Here is a 16,710-nt window from a genome sequence, read left to right as displayed (position 1 = left end):
GGGGAAATGCTGGACATACTGGGGCAGATTGCTGGACACACGGTTGGTAATATTCTGGACACACTGTCTGGGGCAATGCTGGACGCACTGGGGCAGATTGCTGGACACACTGTCTGGAGGCAATATGCTGGACACACTGGGGCACTATGCTGGACATACTGGGGCAGATTGCTGGACACACTGGGGGTAATATATTGGACACACTGGGGCAGATTGCTGGACACACTGTCTGGGGGCAATGCTGGACACACTGGGGGCAATATGCTGGAGACACTGGGGCAGATTGCTGGACACACTGGTGTCAGGACTGGAGGCATGGGCAGAATGTAGACACGGGGCATGATTGGAGACACGGGGCAGAATGAAAGACATGGGGCAGGATTGGATCATGGGGCAGGATGGATACGATGGAGACATATGGGGCAGGATGTGGAGATCATATAGGGTAGAATGGATAGTCATGAGGGCAGGATGCGAGAACATATGGCTGGAGCCAGGAATGAGACACACGGGGCCAGGATGTGGAATATTATTACCATAGGGGCTAATTAAGGGATATTATTACTGCAGTGATGTATTTATTTTATTTTTTGAGTATACTGTTTTAAATGGGGGTCGGTCCTGTTACTGTGCAGAGTGACACTATATCGCCTTTTTTTCTTCATGTGGTGTAATGTAGAAGTTGTGAAAAATTAAGTAATGTGTTCTACAAGCGGAGCTCGAGATAACTGTGTTATTTCCTGCAGAAACGAGTCCTGGCTGGAAGAAATGATGGCGGTCTGTGCTGGATGAAAGATGAAGGACTTCACCTAGAGACGTCACTGGTGAGTCAGTGTTACCTATACACTGACACTATACACTGTATACTATATAGAGGTCCTGTGTATAATGTCACCAGTGATCTCTGTATTACCTCTACACAGACACTGCATACTAAGTACAGATCTCCTGTGAATACTGGCACTTATGGTGATAGTATTGTGTTGTTGTTTTTTACGGATCAGTATTGTAGTATTCAGTCACTATGTGGTGGTAATATGTGGTCTGGAAATGGTGTTGTGGTATTTGTCCCTTGTATGTGATATTTGGTCACCAAGTGGTGGTAATATGTGGTCTTGACATGGTGCGGTGGTATTTGTTCCTTGTATGTGATATTATTCGATCACTGTGGTTGTAATTTGTGGTCTGGTCATGTTGCGGTGGTATTTGTTCCATGTATGTGATATTATTGGTCAAAATATACCTAAATTGTATTGCAGATTCTACCAAATATTTAATAGGTTACAGTAGAGTAGGGCCCGGCCATTTTTTTTGGAATAATCTGGTTCGGGTATATCATGACCCCCATCACATGACCCCGGTCACATGACCCCCGTCACATGACCGGGAAGGGGGGGGGGGCACAGTGTCTGAACAGCCCGGGGCCTTGGCTACCCTTAATCCACCCCTGATAGTGACTACTCAATCAAAAACTAAGGTTTCAGCTACAAGAGCGCACTAGTTGCGCGACAGTAGGTGTGACGAGTTGCACAACCAAAAATCATCTGTGCAGCTTGTCTGTAACGTGCTGTCACATGACTATTTTAGAATTGCAATTTACCAGTGCGAAAACTGCGAAATCACGTGCAAGTAGAAGTCATACCTAACTATTGAAATATATGAGACGCAAGTCACACAGATTTCGTTATAAATGTTGCACACAAACAAACTTGTTGCATTTCGCAGGTTGACCCACAAACTTCATTGTTATTCCCGTTCGAGTTGAACCTGAATCCCAAAATCACATAGCTTTCGATTTTTTGTAAAGGTTTTAAAAAGATTCCCTGGAAATAGAAATCCCATTATGTATTCATCTGTAGGAAGGTGTGCCAGAGGATATTCTGATCTAATCTTCAGGGGTAGGAAGGTAAGAAGAGTCTGCTCACATGCTGACAACCCTTTCTTTCTGCTCTCAGGCTGTGTGCACACGTTGCGTTTTTTTTTTGCGTTTTTTTCCGATAAAAACGCTATAAAACCGCAAAAAAACCGCATACAATAAGCATCCCATCATTTAGAATTAATTCCGCATGTTTTGTGCACATGATGCGTTTTTTTCCGCGAAAAAAACGCATCGCGGCAAAAAACGCAGCATGTTCATTAATTTTCCATTTTTTTTGCGGATTTCCCACTCCAAAATGCATTGGGAAGTGTCCGGAAAAAACCACGGCAAAAACGTGTCAAAACCGCGGCAAAAACGCATGCGGTTTTCTTGCGGATTTCTTGCAGAAAATGTCCGGAATTCTCAGGAATTTTCTGCAAGAAATCCTGAACGTGTGCACATAGCCTAATACTGCTGCTACCAGGATTTCTGAGGTAAGGAGAGGGTGCTCACCCTGCTGTCTACCCCATTGTTCTGCTCTAATACTGCTGCTACCAGGATTTCAGAGGTAAGGAGAGGGTGCTCATGCTGCTGTCTACCCCATTGTTCTGATCTAATACTGCTGCTACCAGGATTTCTGAGGTAAGGAGAGCATGCTCATGCTGCTGTCTACCCCATTGTTCTGCTCTAATACTGCTGCTACCAGGATTTCTGAGGTAAGGAGAGCGTGCTCATGCTGCTGTCTACCCCATTGTTCTGCTCTAATACTGCTGCTACCAGGATTTCTGAGGTAAGGAGAGCATGCTCATGCTGCTGTCTACCCCATTGTTCTGCTCTAATACTGCTGCTACCAGGATTTCTGAGGTAAGGAGAGCGTGCTCATGCTGCTGTCTACCCCATTGTTCTGATCTAATACTGCTGCTACCAGGATTTCTGAGGTAAGGAGAGCGTGCTCATGCTGCTGTCTACCCCATTGTTCTGATCTAATACTGCTGCTACCAGGATTTCTGAGGTAAGGAGAGCATGCTCATGCTGCTGTCTACCCCATTGTTCTGCTCTAATACTGCTGCTACCAGGATTTCTGAGGTAAGGAGAGGGTGCTCATGCTGCTGTCTACCCCATTGTTCTGCTCTAATACTGCTGCTACCAGGATTTCTGAGGTAAGGAGAGCGTGCTCATGCTGCTGTCTACCCCATTGTTCTGCTCTAATACTGCTGCTACCAGGATTTCTGAGGTAAGGAGAGCATGCTCATGCTGCTGTCTACCCCATTGTTCTGCTCTAATACTGCTGCTACCAGGATTTCTGAGGTAAGGAGAGGGTGCTCATGCTGCTGTCTACCCCATTGTTCTGCTCTAATACTGCTGCTACCAGGATTTCTGAGGTAAGGAGAGCATGCTCATGCTGCTGTCTACCCCATTGTTCTGCTCTAATACTGCTGCTACCAGGATTTCTGAGGTAAGGAGAGCGTGCTCATGCTGCTGTCTACCCCATTGTTCTGATCTAATACTGCTGCTACCAGGATTTCTGAGGTAAGGAGAGCGTGCTCATGCTGCTGTCTACCCCATTGTTCTGATCTAATACTGCTGCTACCAGGATTTCTGAGGTAAGGAGAGCATGCTCATGCTGCTGTCTACCCCATTGTTCTGATCTAATACTGCTGCTACCAGGATTTCTGAGGTAAGGAGAGCGTGCTCATGCTGCTGTCTACCCCATTGTTCTGATCTAATACTGCTGCTACCAGGATTTCTGAGGTAAGGAGAGCGTGCTCATGCTGCTGTCTACCCCATTGTTCTGATCTAATACTGCTGCTACCAGGATTTCAGAGGTAAGGAGAGGGTGCTCATGCTGCTGTCTACCCCATTGTTCTGATCTAATACTGCTGCTACCAGGATTTCTGAGGTAAGGAGAGCGTGCTCATGCTGCTGTCTACCCCATTGTTCTGCTCTAATACTGCTGCTACCAGGATTTCTGAGGTAAGGAGAGCGTGCTCATGCTGCTGTCTACCCCATTGTTCTGATCTAATACTGCTGCTACCAGGATTTCTGAGGTAAGGAGAGCGTGCTCATGCTGCTGTCTACCCCATTGTTCTGATCTAATACTGCTGCTACCAGGATTTCTGAGGTAAGGAGAGCGTGCTCATGCTGCTGTCTACCCCATTGTTCTGATCTAATACTGCTGCTACCAGGATTTCTGAGGTAAGGAGAGCGTGCTCATGCTGCTGTCTACCCCATTGTTCTGATCTAATACTGCTGCTACCAGGATTTCTGAGGTAAGGAGAGCGTGCTCATGCTGCTGTCTACCCCATTGTTCTGCTCTAATACTGCTGCTACCAGGATTTCTGAGGTAAGGAGAGCGTGCTCATGCTGCTGTCTACCCCATTGTTCTGATCTAATACTGCTGCTACCAGGATTTCAGAGGTAAGGAGAGGGTGCTCATGCTGCTGTCTACCCCATTGTTCTGATCTAATACTGCTGCTACCAGGATTTCTGAGGTAAGGAGAGCGTGCTCATGCTGCTGTCTACCCCATTGTTCTGCTCTAATACTGCTGCTACCAGGATTTCTGAGGTAAGGAGAGCGTGCTCATGCTGCTGTCTACCCCATTGTTCTGATCTAATACTGCTGCTACCAGGATTTCTGAGGTAAGGAGAGCGTGCTCATGCTGCTGTCTACCCCATTGTTCTGATCTAATACTGCTGCTACCAGGATTTCTGAGGTAAGGAGAGCGTGCTCATGCTGCTGTCTACCCCATTGTTCTGATCTAATACTGCTGCTACCAGGATTTCTGAGGTAAGGAGAGCGTGCTCATGCTGCTGTCTACCCCATTGTTCTGATCTAATACTGCTGCTACCAGGATTTCTGAGGTAAGGAGAGCGTGCTCATGCTGCTGTCTACCCCATTGTTCTGCTCTAATACTGCTGCTACCAGGATTTCTGAGGTAAGGAGAGCATGCTCATGCTGCTGTCTACCCCATTGTTCTGATCTAATACTGCTGCTACCAGGATTTCTGAGGTAAGGAGAGCGTGCTCATGCTGCTGTCTACCCCATTGTTCTGATCTAATACTGCTGCTACCAGGATTTCTGAGGTAAGGAGAGGGTGCTCATGCTGCTGTCTACCCCATTGTTCTGATCTAATACTGCTGCTACCAGGATTTCTGAGGTAAGGAGAGGGTGCTCACCCTGCTGTCTGCCCTGTCTTTATGATTTAATAGTGGCAATACCCAGAGTGCTGAGGTTTCAAGAGGCCGCTCACAATGCTGTTTACTTTGTCTTTCTGATCTAATCATGGCGATACCAAGGGCGCCGAAATAAGAAAAGGCTGTTCCCACTGCTATCAACCCTATCTTTCTGATTATTTTATTTTTTTACCATTTTAGGAGGTTTAAAATTGCAGCAGCAATTTTTCATTTTTTCAAGGAAATTTACTAAATTTATTTTTGTAGGGACTTATCCATGTTTGAAGTGACTTTAGGGGTCTCATATATTGGGAAACCTCCAAACGTGATACCATTTTATAAACAGCACCCCCTGACATATCAAAAACTGCAGTCAGGTAGTTTATTAGCCCTTCAGGTGCTTTACAGGAATTAATGCAAAGTGGTATGACAGAAATGAAAATGTGTATTTCTACCACCTAAATGCCTCTAACTTCTGAACAGATTACTACAGCAGTCAGACTCTAAGGCCGCTATTTGGTCATAAATTGCCATTGCAAACATCAGGACCACAAAATCATGATCTGAAGGCACCAATTGAGATAAAGAAGAAGCCCCCACACTCTGTTAACCATATATAATGATGTAGTCACTATTTACAGCAGCATCTAAGGGGTTAAACAGATTTGGACGGTGCAAATACTGATCGTGGCTGATACAGCAAGTTGTCAGCTATAGTGCACAACCGACAGATGCTAGATTATTAACTGTATGGGGAGGCTATTCTCTTATATGTAAGGTCAGTTAAAAGGCGTATTGGCTGTCATTAAGGGGTTAATACTGGCAATACAAAGAGTGCTGAGGTATCAAGAGGCCGCTTACAATGCAGTTTACCCCTATTTTTACTTTCTGATCTAATAATGGAGATACCAATGGCGCTGATGTAGGAAAAGGCTGTTCCCACTGCTGTCAACCCTATCCAAACCTATCTTTCTGATAGGGTTGGATTATCTGGGAGTGATGAGGTAAAAAGAGGCAGCTCACCCTGCTGTCCATCTTGTCTTTCTGATCAAACACTGGCGATACCAGGAAAGCTAAGGTAAGAATAAGCTTCTTCAAACTGATATCCACCTGGTCTGTCAAATTTAATACAGGATATACCAAGGTTGCTGATGTAATAGGCAGATGGTCACACTGCTGTCCTCCCAGTCTGTCTGATTTAATACTGGAGATAAGGGTGCTGAGGTAAGAAGAATGAACATGTTTGTCTGATCAACTACTGGAATTATCTCCATGTCACAGAAGTGTAGTTTCTTACTGCAAAATGCTCACAGACATCTGTCCTATCATTCTAACACAAGTTTCCGTCAGTGTAACAGAACAAAAGCCATTTCATAAGGATTACCTCATTAGAGAAAATTGTAGTGAGTTGCTAATTGAATGTATTTATTTATAATTACATTTTCATTCGTTATTATTTTTTCTATTCTTGGACAAGGCATTTAAGATGATCATACACATTGGATCAAAACTGTTTGGTTGCTCATGGCTATAAGAGGGATTTGCCATTGAAACAATCAACTAAAACAATGGCACCCTTGCTCTTTTGTTACAAATGTGTAACATCCATATCATAATACCAAATATCCGTCAAAGAGTTCATCAAACCAAAACAATGATGGCTGGAAAAGAAATTGAAACATGCACATAATAATTACCCTATTGTACAAAAGGAATTGTAGACGAGAGATGAAGAATTTTTGCTTATAAGCTAAACTGATTGCTCAAAAATTGCAGCTGCCTTCCAAATCTAAAGCTCCTTCTAACCAAATTACTGATAATGTCCAAACCTAAAATAGTAGATTAATTAAGAGATGATTTGCTTTTGCCTCAAAGCACCACTCCAGTGTCTTTTTTATTGCACCGCTGGAGTGGTGCTTTACATGTAATTCACCTGGCCCCTGTCTCATACATACCTGTCACCGCCTTTATCGTTTTCCAGCGTCGCTCTGTTCATTCTCCGGCAGCGTGGAGGTCACTTTTAAAAACAAGTCTAAAGGTACCGTCACATTTAGCGACGCTGCAGCGATATAGACAACGAGCCGATCACTGCAGCGTCGCTGTTTAGGTCGCTAGGAGACGTCAAACACCGGCAACAGCTGAATGATGCAGGAGCGATCCAGTGACGTACTTATCGTTCTCGCTGGTTGTTCGCTCCATGGAAAACCATTGCAGGCATCGTTGCTTTTGCTGTCAAACATGACGAATCACGCCGACCTGACGACCAAATAAAGTTCCGGACTTTCAGCTACGACCAGCGATGTCACAGCAGGATCCTAATCGCTGCTGCGTGTCAAACACAACAAGATCGCTATCCAGGACGCTGCAACGTCACGGATCGCTGTCATTCTCGTTGATAAGCTGTTTAATGTGACGGTACCTTAAGAGAGCCTCGTTTTGGCTCTCATAGACTTGCATTGAGAGCTTGTGACCTAGCTTCTGACTTCTAGCCAGTTAGAAGCTGTGCTCACAAGATGGCGCCGCAGGACCGGAGGGGTGCCAAAAAGTGATTAAGACACCGGAGGGTGAGTATATGACCGGGGGCAGGGGACTTACATTTAAAGCACCAGTCCAGCGCTGAAAAAAAAACAATACCGCTGGAATGATGCTGTAGCCCCTTCATAACCTTGGATGTATCCATACAATCTGGCTGGGAAGGGGTTCCTGACCTTGGACGTATGGATACATCCTGTATATCGAGCGGGCACACAAGCTGTGCTCATGTGATCCCCGCCAGGTGTTCAGCTAACATGACAGCTGACACCCGGCTCTCACAACCAGGAGTGATGCCCAAAACGCCCCTGACTGTTTCACCACCTAAATGCTGATATGGATCGCAACATTTAGGAGGCAGCTCCCGTAACGTCATCATGGCATCCCAATCGTTGCCATGCTGACCCAAGGTAGTCATGTCGACATCCGAGTCACCAAGCTACGGAAAGTCTGTTAGACTATGCTCACAGCATAGACTAAAAGGCAATCTGCCACTGCGGCACTGACAGGTATAAAAATGTAAAAATGTATCACAAAAGTAATATAAAAAAGTTATACCCATAAATACATATTTTTATGTTAAAAAAAAAGTACATATTTAGTTTCACCACGTCTGAAACGACCAGATCTATAAACCTGTCACACTTTTTATGGTGTTCACTGAAGGGGTTAAATAAAGCAAAAAAATGCTTTTTCATCATACCACCGAACAAAAAGTGGAATTAGACACAATCAAAAAGACAAATGCAAATAAAAATAGTATCTCTGAAAATATCCTCTTCTCCCGCAAAAAAACAAGTCACCATACAGGTTCACCAGTGGAAAAATAAGAACGCTATAGCTCACACGATGCAAAAATAATATTTTTTTTCCATAAAATACTTTTCACTGGGTAAAAGCACCAAAACATAAAAAATTATATATCGTATATACGCCGAGATTTTCAGCCCATTTTTTTAAGGCTGAAAGTGCCCCTCTCGGATTATACTCGAGTCATTGTCCCAGGGGGTCAGCAGGGAAGGGGGAGCGGGGGATGTCACACACTCACCTGCTCCCGATGCGGTCCCTGCATCTCCCATGGTCTCTAGCAGCTCTTCCTGTGTTCGGCGGTCATGTGGTACCACCCATTAGAGTAATGAATATGGACGTGACTCCACTTCCATAGGAGTGGAGCCGCATATTCATTACTTTAATGAGCGGTACCAGTGACCGCTGAACACCGGAACTAGCTGCCGGCGCCCGGAGACCATCTGTCAGTGGGAAGCAGGGACCGGGCCAGGAGCAGGTGAGTATAACGGGGGAGGGTGAGCATTGCGCAATATTCACCTGTCCCCGTTCCACCCCCGGGCGCAGCTCTGTCTTACGCATCCTCTGGCTGTGACGTTCAAGTCAGAGGGCGCGATGATGTGTTTAGTGTGCGCGCCGCCCTCCGCCTGAACAGTCACTGCAAAGGATGCGAAACACACAGCGGTGCCCGGCGGTGGAACGGGGACAAGTGAATATCGCAAGTGCCGGGGGCCTGAGGGACGAGAGGTGAGTATGTCTTTTTTTTTTTTAATCGCAGCAACACCATATGGGGCATATTACTCTATGGAGCATCTTATGGGGCCATAAGCAACCTTCATGCAGCATTGTATGGTCAAATGTTTCTATGGAGCATCTTATGGGACCATAATCAACCTTTATGCAGAATTGTATGGGGCAAATGTTTCTATGGAGCATCTTATGGGGCCATTATTAACCTTTATGCAGAATTGTTTGGGGCAAATGTTTCTATGGAGCACCCTATGGGGCCATAATCAACCTTTGGGCAGCATTATATGGGGCAAATGTTTCTATGGAGCATCTTATGGAGCCATTACTAACCTTTGTGCAGCCCATCATAAACTTTATGGAGCAATATATGGGGCGTATTTTGCATGGAGCATCTTATGGGGCCAATCATGAACTGTATGGAGCATTATATGGGGCTCCTGATTCAATATGGATATTCAAAAACACAACCTACTGATGTCTCAATTAATTTTGCTTTTATTGGTATCTATTTTTATTTTTGAAATTTTCCAGTAGCTGCTGCATTTTCCACCCTAGGCTTATACTCGAGTCATTACGTTTTCCCAGTTTTTTGTGGCAAAATTAGGGGTCTTGGCTTATACTCGGGTCGGCTTATACTCGAGTATATACGGTAAATGTGGTATTGCAGTAATCGTTAATGGCCCAAAGAATAACGGTGCTTTAACAATTTTACTAGGCGTTGGATGGCATAAAAAGAGCCCCAAAAATACAATTCCTGAATTGCTGTTTTTTTGCTAATTCTGCCTCACAAAAATCAGACTAGAGATTAAGCAATTAAAGCAATTCGTTATGTGAACCAAGAAGGTACTACTAAAAACATCAACTCGTCCCTCAAAAAACAAACCCTCACATGACCATCGGCAAAAATCTGGAAAAACTTATAGCTTTCAAATATAGCGGTGCAAAAACTTTTGTTTTTCAAAAAAGCATCTTTTACTGAGGGACAGCAGCCAAACATAAAAAGATATAAATCTATTATCACTTTAATCACATCGACTCGATGAATAAAGTAGTCTAATCCCCAATGGCAAAAAAAAATTCTTCACCTGCTGTTGCTTTGTTAATTCTGCCTCCAAAAGATTGCAGTAAGGCTCAGCACTCATTTATCCTGCACTATACGCTGAGCGCTTATACAGAGGTTTCTGACCAAATCCCTGAAATACATGATTCAGATGGAACCCTCAGCGAAAGATTGACTATAATGAGGCAGAAAGAGGCACTGTGGACTCTGCCTGGTCTATGATCCTGCGGTTTCCATCTTTTTAAGCGTGCTTAAAAGTGCGGTCGGCCACAGTTTTCTGCACTTCTGAAAAGAAGGGTAAGCTGAACGAGCCCAGACTAAGCCCACAGTAACTGCTGCCTCATTACAGTGATTGAATCCGTCAGGGGTTTCATCTGAACCACGTCACTCAGAGATTTAGATGGAAACCGCAATGTAAGTGGTCAGTGTAGAGAACAGAAATGTAATCCAAAACGTTATGTAAAGTGTTAACAAAAGCTTCAAATCAATCCACAAAAAAGCAAGTCCCTACTCAGGTCCGTCATCTGTTAACGGAAATATAGGGGCTTCCAGGTTACTGGTAGTAAAAATGCTCTGGAAAAGCGAAAAGGTCTCCTCTAAAGAAATTCAGCAAATTCTGCGTTCTCAAATCCAATTGCCTCCCTCCCTTCTGAGCCCCAGTGTGCCTAAACCACATTTAGCGTCCACATGTTTGGCATTTCTGTAGTGATGAGAGCCCACCTAATTTACAGGTGCATGTCTCCAGTAACACTAGCTGAGCTACTGGAGTCAAAATCATCACTACACCTGTAGATAAATTCCCAAAAGGGGAATGATTTCCAAAATGGGGTCACTTGAGAAGGGTATTCTAGCACTTAGGGGCTCTAAATATGTATATGTAATCTGCAAACTATTATAGGAAAATTGTACTGCAGGAGGCAAATAGCGCTCTGCCCCTCTTGAGTCTCATCATGTGGCCAGGCAATACTGTACAGGCAGATATGGGGCATTGCCAAGCTCAGTAGAAATTGTGACAAATGTTGGTGGCACTTTTATCAGTTTCCCTGTGTGAAAATGTAAAATCTGGGGCAAAAACGAAATATCTAAATTTTGGTGGTAAAATTTAATGTTTTTTTGTTGACTGCCCAATGGTATAAAATTCTGCGACACACCTGTTGTCTAAATATGATCATTGCACCCCTAGATGAGTTAATTGAGAGGTATAATTTGTAAAATGGGGTCACTTATGGGGGGGTTCTGCTGTTCTGACAACTCAGGGGTTCTTCCAGTGGGTCATGGCACTCCTTCACTTCTGAGCTTTGCACTGTGCCATGTAGGGTATTGGCGCACTTATGAAAAAATTACAAACTGTGAGGTCCATTTTTCCTATTAGTCTATATAAAAGTAAAAAAACTGGGGCTAAAACAACATTTTAATGGTATGAAGTTATTCTTTATTCACTGCCAGTGGCGGATTATAATGAGGTCAATCTGGGCGGTAGCCCAGAGCCCAGTGGTGTTGGGGGGGGGGGGGGGGGGGACACAGATGGGGCAGAATGCTGAACACACTGGGGGCAGAATGCTGGACACACTGGGGGCAGAATGCTGGACACACTGGGGGCAGAATGCTGGACACACTGGGGGCAGAATGCTGGACACACTGGGGGCAGAATGCTGGACACACTGGGGGCAGAATGCTGGGCACACTGGGGGCAGAATGCTGGGCACACTGGGGGGCAGAGATGCTGGACACACTGGGGGGCAGAGATGCTGGACACACTGGGGGGCAGAGATGCTGGACACACTGGGGGGCAGAGATGCTGGACACACTGGGGGGCAGAGATGCTGGACACACTGGGAGCAGAATGCTGGACACACTTGGGGCAGAATGCTGGACACACTTGGGGCAGAATGCTGGGCACACTGGGGGCAGAATGCTGGGCACACTGGGGGGCAGAATGCTGGGCACACTGGGGGCAGAGATGCTGGACACAGATGGGGCAGAATGCTGGACACACTGGGGGCAGAATGCTGGACACACTGGGGGCAGAATGCTGGGCACACTGGGGGCAGAATGCTGGGCACACTGGGGGCAGAATGCTGGGCACACTGGGGGCAGAGATGCTGGACACAGATGGGGCAGGATGCTGGACACACTGGGGGCAGAATGCTGGACACACTGGGGGCAGAATGCTGGGCACACTGGGGGCAGAATGCTGGGCACACTGGGGGAAGAGATGCTGGACACACTGGGGGGCAGAGATGCTGGACACACTGGTGGGCAGAGATGCTGGACACACTGGGGGGCAGAGATGCTGGACACACTGGGGGCAGAATGCTGGACACACTGGGGGCAGAATGCTGGACACACTGGGGGCAGAATGCTGGACACACTGGGGGCAGAATGCTGGACACACTGGGGGCAGAATGCTGGGCACACTGGGGGCAGAATGCTGGGCACACTGGGGGGCAGAGATGCTGGACACACTGGGGGGCAGAGATGCTGGACACACTGGGGGGCAGAGATGCTGGACACACTGGGGGGCAGAGATGCTGGACACACTGGGGGGCAGAGATGCTGGACACACTGGGGGCAGAATGCTGGACACACTTGGGGCAGAATGCTGGACACACTTGGGGCAGAATGCTGGGCACACTGGGGGCAGAATGCTGGGCACACTGGGGGGCAGAATGCTGGGCACACTGGGGGCAGAGATGCTGGACACAGATGGGGCAGAATGCTGGACACACTGGGGGCAGAATGCTGGACACACTGGGGGCAGAATGCTGGACACACTGGGGGCAGAATGCTGGGCACACTGGGGGCAGAATGCTGGGCACACTGGGGGAAGAGATGCTGGACACACTGGGGGGCAGAGATGCTGGACACACTGGTGGGCAGAGATGCTGGACACACTGGGGGGCAGAGATGCTGGACACACTGGGGGCAGAATGCTGGACACACTTGGGGCAGAATGCTGGGCACACTTGGGGCAGAATGCTGGGCACACTGGGGGCAGAATGCTGGGCACACTGGGGGGCAGAATGCTGGGCACACTGGGGGCAGAGATGCTGGACACAGATGGGGCAGAATGCTGGACACACTGGGGGCAGAATGCTGGACACACTGGGGGCAGAATGCTGGACACACTGGGGGCAGAATGCTGGACACACTGGGGGCAGAATGCTGGACACACTGGGGGCAGAATGCTGGACACACTGGGGGCAGAATGCTGGACACACTGGGGGCAGAATGCTGGGCACACTGGGGGCAGAGATGCTGGACACAGATGGGGCAGGATGCTGGACACACTGGGGGCAGAATGCTGGACACACTGGGGGCAGAATGCTGGACACACTGGGGGCAGAATGCTGGACACACTGGGGGGCTGAATGCTGGACACACTGGGGGCTGAATGCTGGACACACTGGGGGCTGAATGCTGGACACACTGGGGGCTGAATGCTGGACACACTGGGGGGCTGAATGCTGGACACACTGGGGGCTGAATGCTGGACACACTGGCGGCTGAATGCTGGACACACTGGCGGCTGAATGCTGGACACACTGGGGGCAGAATGCTGGACACACTGGGGGCAGAATGCTGGACACACTGGGGGCAGAATGCTGGACACAGATGGGGGCAGAATGCTGATCACACTGGGGGCAGAATGCTGGACACACTGGGGGCAGAATGCTGGACACACTGGTGGCAGAATGCTGGACACACTGGGGGCAGAATGCTGGACACACTGGGGGCAGAATGCTGGGCACACTGGGGGCAGAATGCTGGGCACACTGGGGGCAGAATGCTGGACACACTGGGGGCAAAAATGCTGGAGACACTGAGGGCAGAAATGCTGGAGACACTGAGGGCAGAAATGCTGAACACACTGAGGGCTGAATGCTGGAGACACTGAGCGCAGAAATGCTAGACACTCTGGGGGCAGAAATGCTGGACACTCTGGGGGCAGAAATGCTGGAGACACTGGGGGCAGAAATGCTGGAGACACTGGGGGCAGAAATGCTGGAGACACTGGGGGCAGAAATGCTGGAGACACTGGGGGCAGAAATGCTGGAGACACTGGGGGCAGAAATGCTGGAGACACTGGGGGCAGAAATGCTGGAGACACTGGGGGCAGAAATGCTGGAGACACTGGGGGCAGAAATGCTGGAGACACGGGGCAGAATGGAGATACGGGGCAGGATTGGAGACAGATCGTGCAGGATCATGGGGCAGGATTGGATCATGGGGCAGGATGGATAAGATGGAGACAGATGGGGCAGAATGGATAATCATGAGGGCAGGATGGGAGAACATATGGCTGAAGCCAGGAATGAGACACACAGGGACCAGGATGGGGAATATTATTACCATATGGACTAATTTAGGGATAATATTACTGCAGTGATGTATTTATTTTTTGAGTATACTGTTTTAAATGAGGGGGCAGGCCTGTTACTGTGTAGAGTGACAATATGTTGCCTCTTTTTCTTCATGTGGTGTAATATACAAGTTGGGAAAAATTAAGTAATGTGCTCTGTAAGCGGAGCTCGAGATACAATAACTGCTATTTCCTGCAGCGACGAGTCCTGGCTGGAAGAAGTGATGGCGGTCTGTGCTGAATGAAAGACGAAGGACTTCAACTAGAGATGTCACTGGTGAGTCAGTGTGTTACCTATACACTGACACAGACACTGCATACTAAGTACAGATCTCCTGTGTATAATGGCACTTATGGTAATATTAGTATTGTGGGGGTTTTTTTTTTTATTACTGATCAGTATTGCAGTAGTAGGTCATTATGTGGTGGTAATATGTGGTCTGGACCTGGACATGGTGTTGTGGTATTTGTTCCTTGTATGTGCTATTTGGTCAGTTTGTGGTAGTAATATGTGGTTTGGTCATGGTGTGGTGGTATTTGTTCTTTGTATGTGATATTATTCGGTCACTGGTGGTAATATGTGGTCTGGTCATGGTGTTGTATTTGTTCCTTGTATGTGATAATATTGGGAATTTTAAAAATTGAAAAATAAATAAAAATATACCTAAATTGTATTGCATATGTTAACAAATATTTAATAGGTTACAGTAGCGTAGGGCCCGGCCAAAAGTGTCTACCGTTTTATGGTGGGGCTTGAAAAATCTTTTGGCCAAGACAAAAGCTGCCGGTTATATGTGTGATCTGGCAATGGGAACGGTTAATGTGTGATAGGTGAGAAGTGGAGTTTCACTCAGCAACTATTTTTCTGGAATAATCTGGTTCAGGTATATGATGACCCCGTCGCATGACCCCGTCACATGACCGGGGGGCTCACAGAGTCTGAACAGCCCGGGGCCCTGGCTACCCTTAATCCACCCCTGTTCACTGCCCAATGGTATATACTTCTGAGGCGCACATTTGGTGTCAACATGCTCACTGCACCCCTAGATGACTTCATAGGCGGGTGTAGTTTGTAAAATGATGTCACTTATTGGGGGTTTCTGCTGTTCTGGCACCTTAGGGCCTCTGCTAATGTGACATGGCACAATATGAAGACCCTCACCCCCTCCCACCGACCACCTCGGAGCACGAGCATGTCATTAACTCAAAACTGAAAATAAATATTAAAGAACAACCACAAGACGGATTTCATTAACCAAGATATCATTGCAATCAGTATAACGGTGCCGACCTGACACTGTGTGTAGGTTACTGTGCACAATCCTGCTGACAGGTTCCCTTTAAGGATACACGTTAATTCCACAAATGTGTTCCTCGCAGCATTATAAGACAGAGTAGGCTCACATATGCATCATAGACTATTAATATGGAAAGCTAAAACGCCTTTGCTAGATCTGACGTGCAATGGCTCCTAAGGACGTTTGACCTGTCATTCGGTGGCAACGATAGTGCTGCTTGCTGTAATATTATTGCCATCAAAATATAACATAACTTGCAAAGCGTTCTTCCAAAGCAAGTGTGAACAGAACCTTAAAGTACAGAAATAAATGCAGCCTGAACATCCACAACCCAGCATTGGAGGATTGACAACCCTATGGCATAGCAAATGAACGCTTAATATTATTAAATAATACTCAAAAGCATTGGATGAGCAGAGCATGAATACACTTGCACTAAGGAGTCAATATTAAGCTGGACTTAAATACTGAATTTAACACCAGGATTTTTTCAGTAAGCACAACAGAATTGACAGGTTTAACATCTATTTTAACCCCTGTTCGATATTAACTGTATATGGGGGGCGCACTTTGGGTGCGAGTCTACATGGCAAGCTCAGGATCTGCGACTGGTAGATGCCTGTAAGAGTAGTGATTAGAGATAAACTGTTAGATCACGCCGCTTTCACGGATGGTAACAGTGGCAGTTAAGGCGTGCGATCCCAGGTGCACACATATACCGGTATTACAGTATATAGTACAGGAAATCAAAGGACTAAAAGAAAAAAAAGTACACAAAATAAAGTTTAAAAATTTTTTTTTTTCTAAAAAAGCCATAAATATTCAAATCAACCTTTTTCTGCATTTAAAAACAAACATATTCAATTTTGTTGTGTCTGTAGAAGTCTGA

At 46.6% G+C, this 16,710-nt stretch overlaps 1 protein-coding gene across 8 annotated transcripts in view; it reads right to left on the bottom strand.

Annotated features, from left to right (window-relative positions):
- PTPN13 (protein tyrosine phosphatase non-receptor type 13) overlaps nt 1–16,710 on the bottom strand; it is a 376,092-nt gene that overhangs the window by 218,333 nt on the left and 141,049 nt on the right. The window lies entirely within an intron of this gene.

Source organism: Ranitomeya imitator, chromosome 1 (assembly GCF_032444005.1).
Source record: "Ranitomeya imitator isolate aRanImi1 chromosome 1, aRanImi1.pri, whole genome shotgun sequence".
Lineage (NCBI taxonomy): Eukaryota > Metazoa > Chordata > Amphibia > Anura > Dendrobatidae > Ranitomeya > Ranitomeya imitator.
The sequence above is the reverse complement of the archived record's forward strand: the minus strand, read 5'-3'. Positions and strand labels throughout refer to the sequence as shown.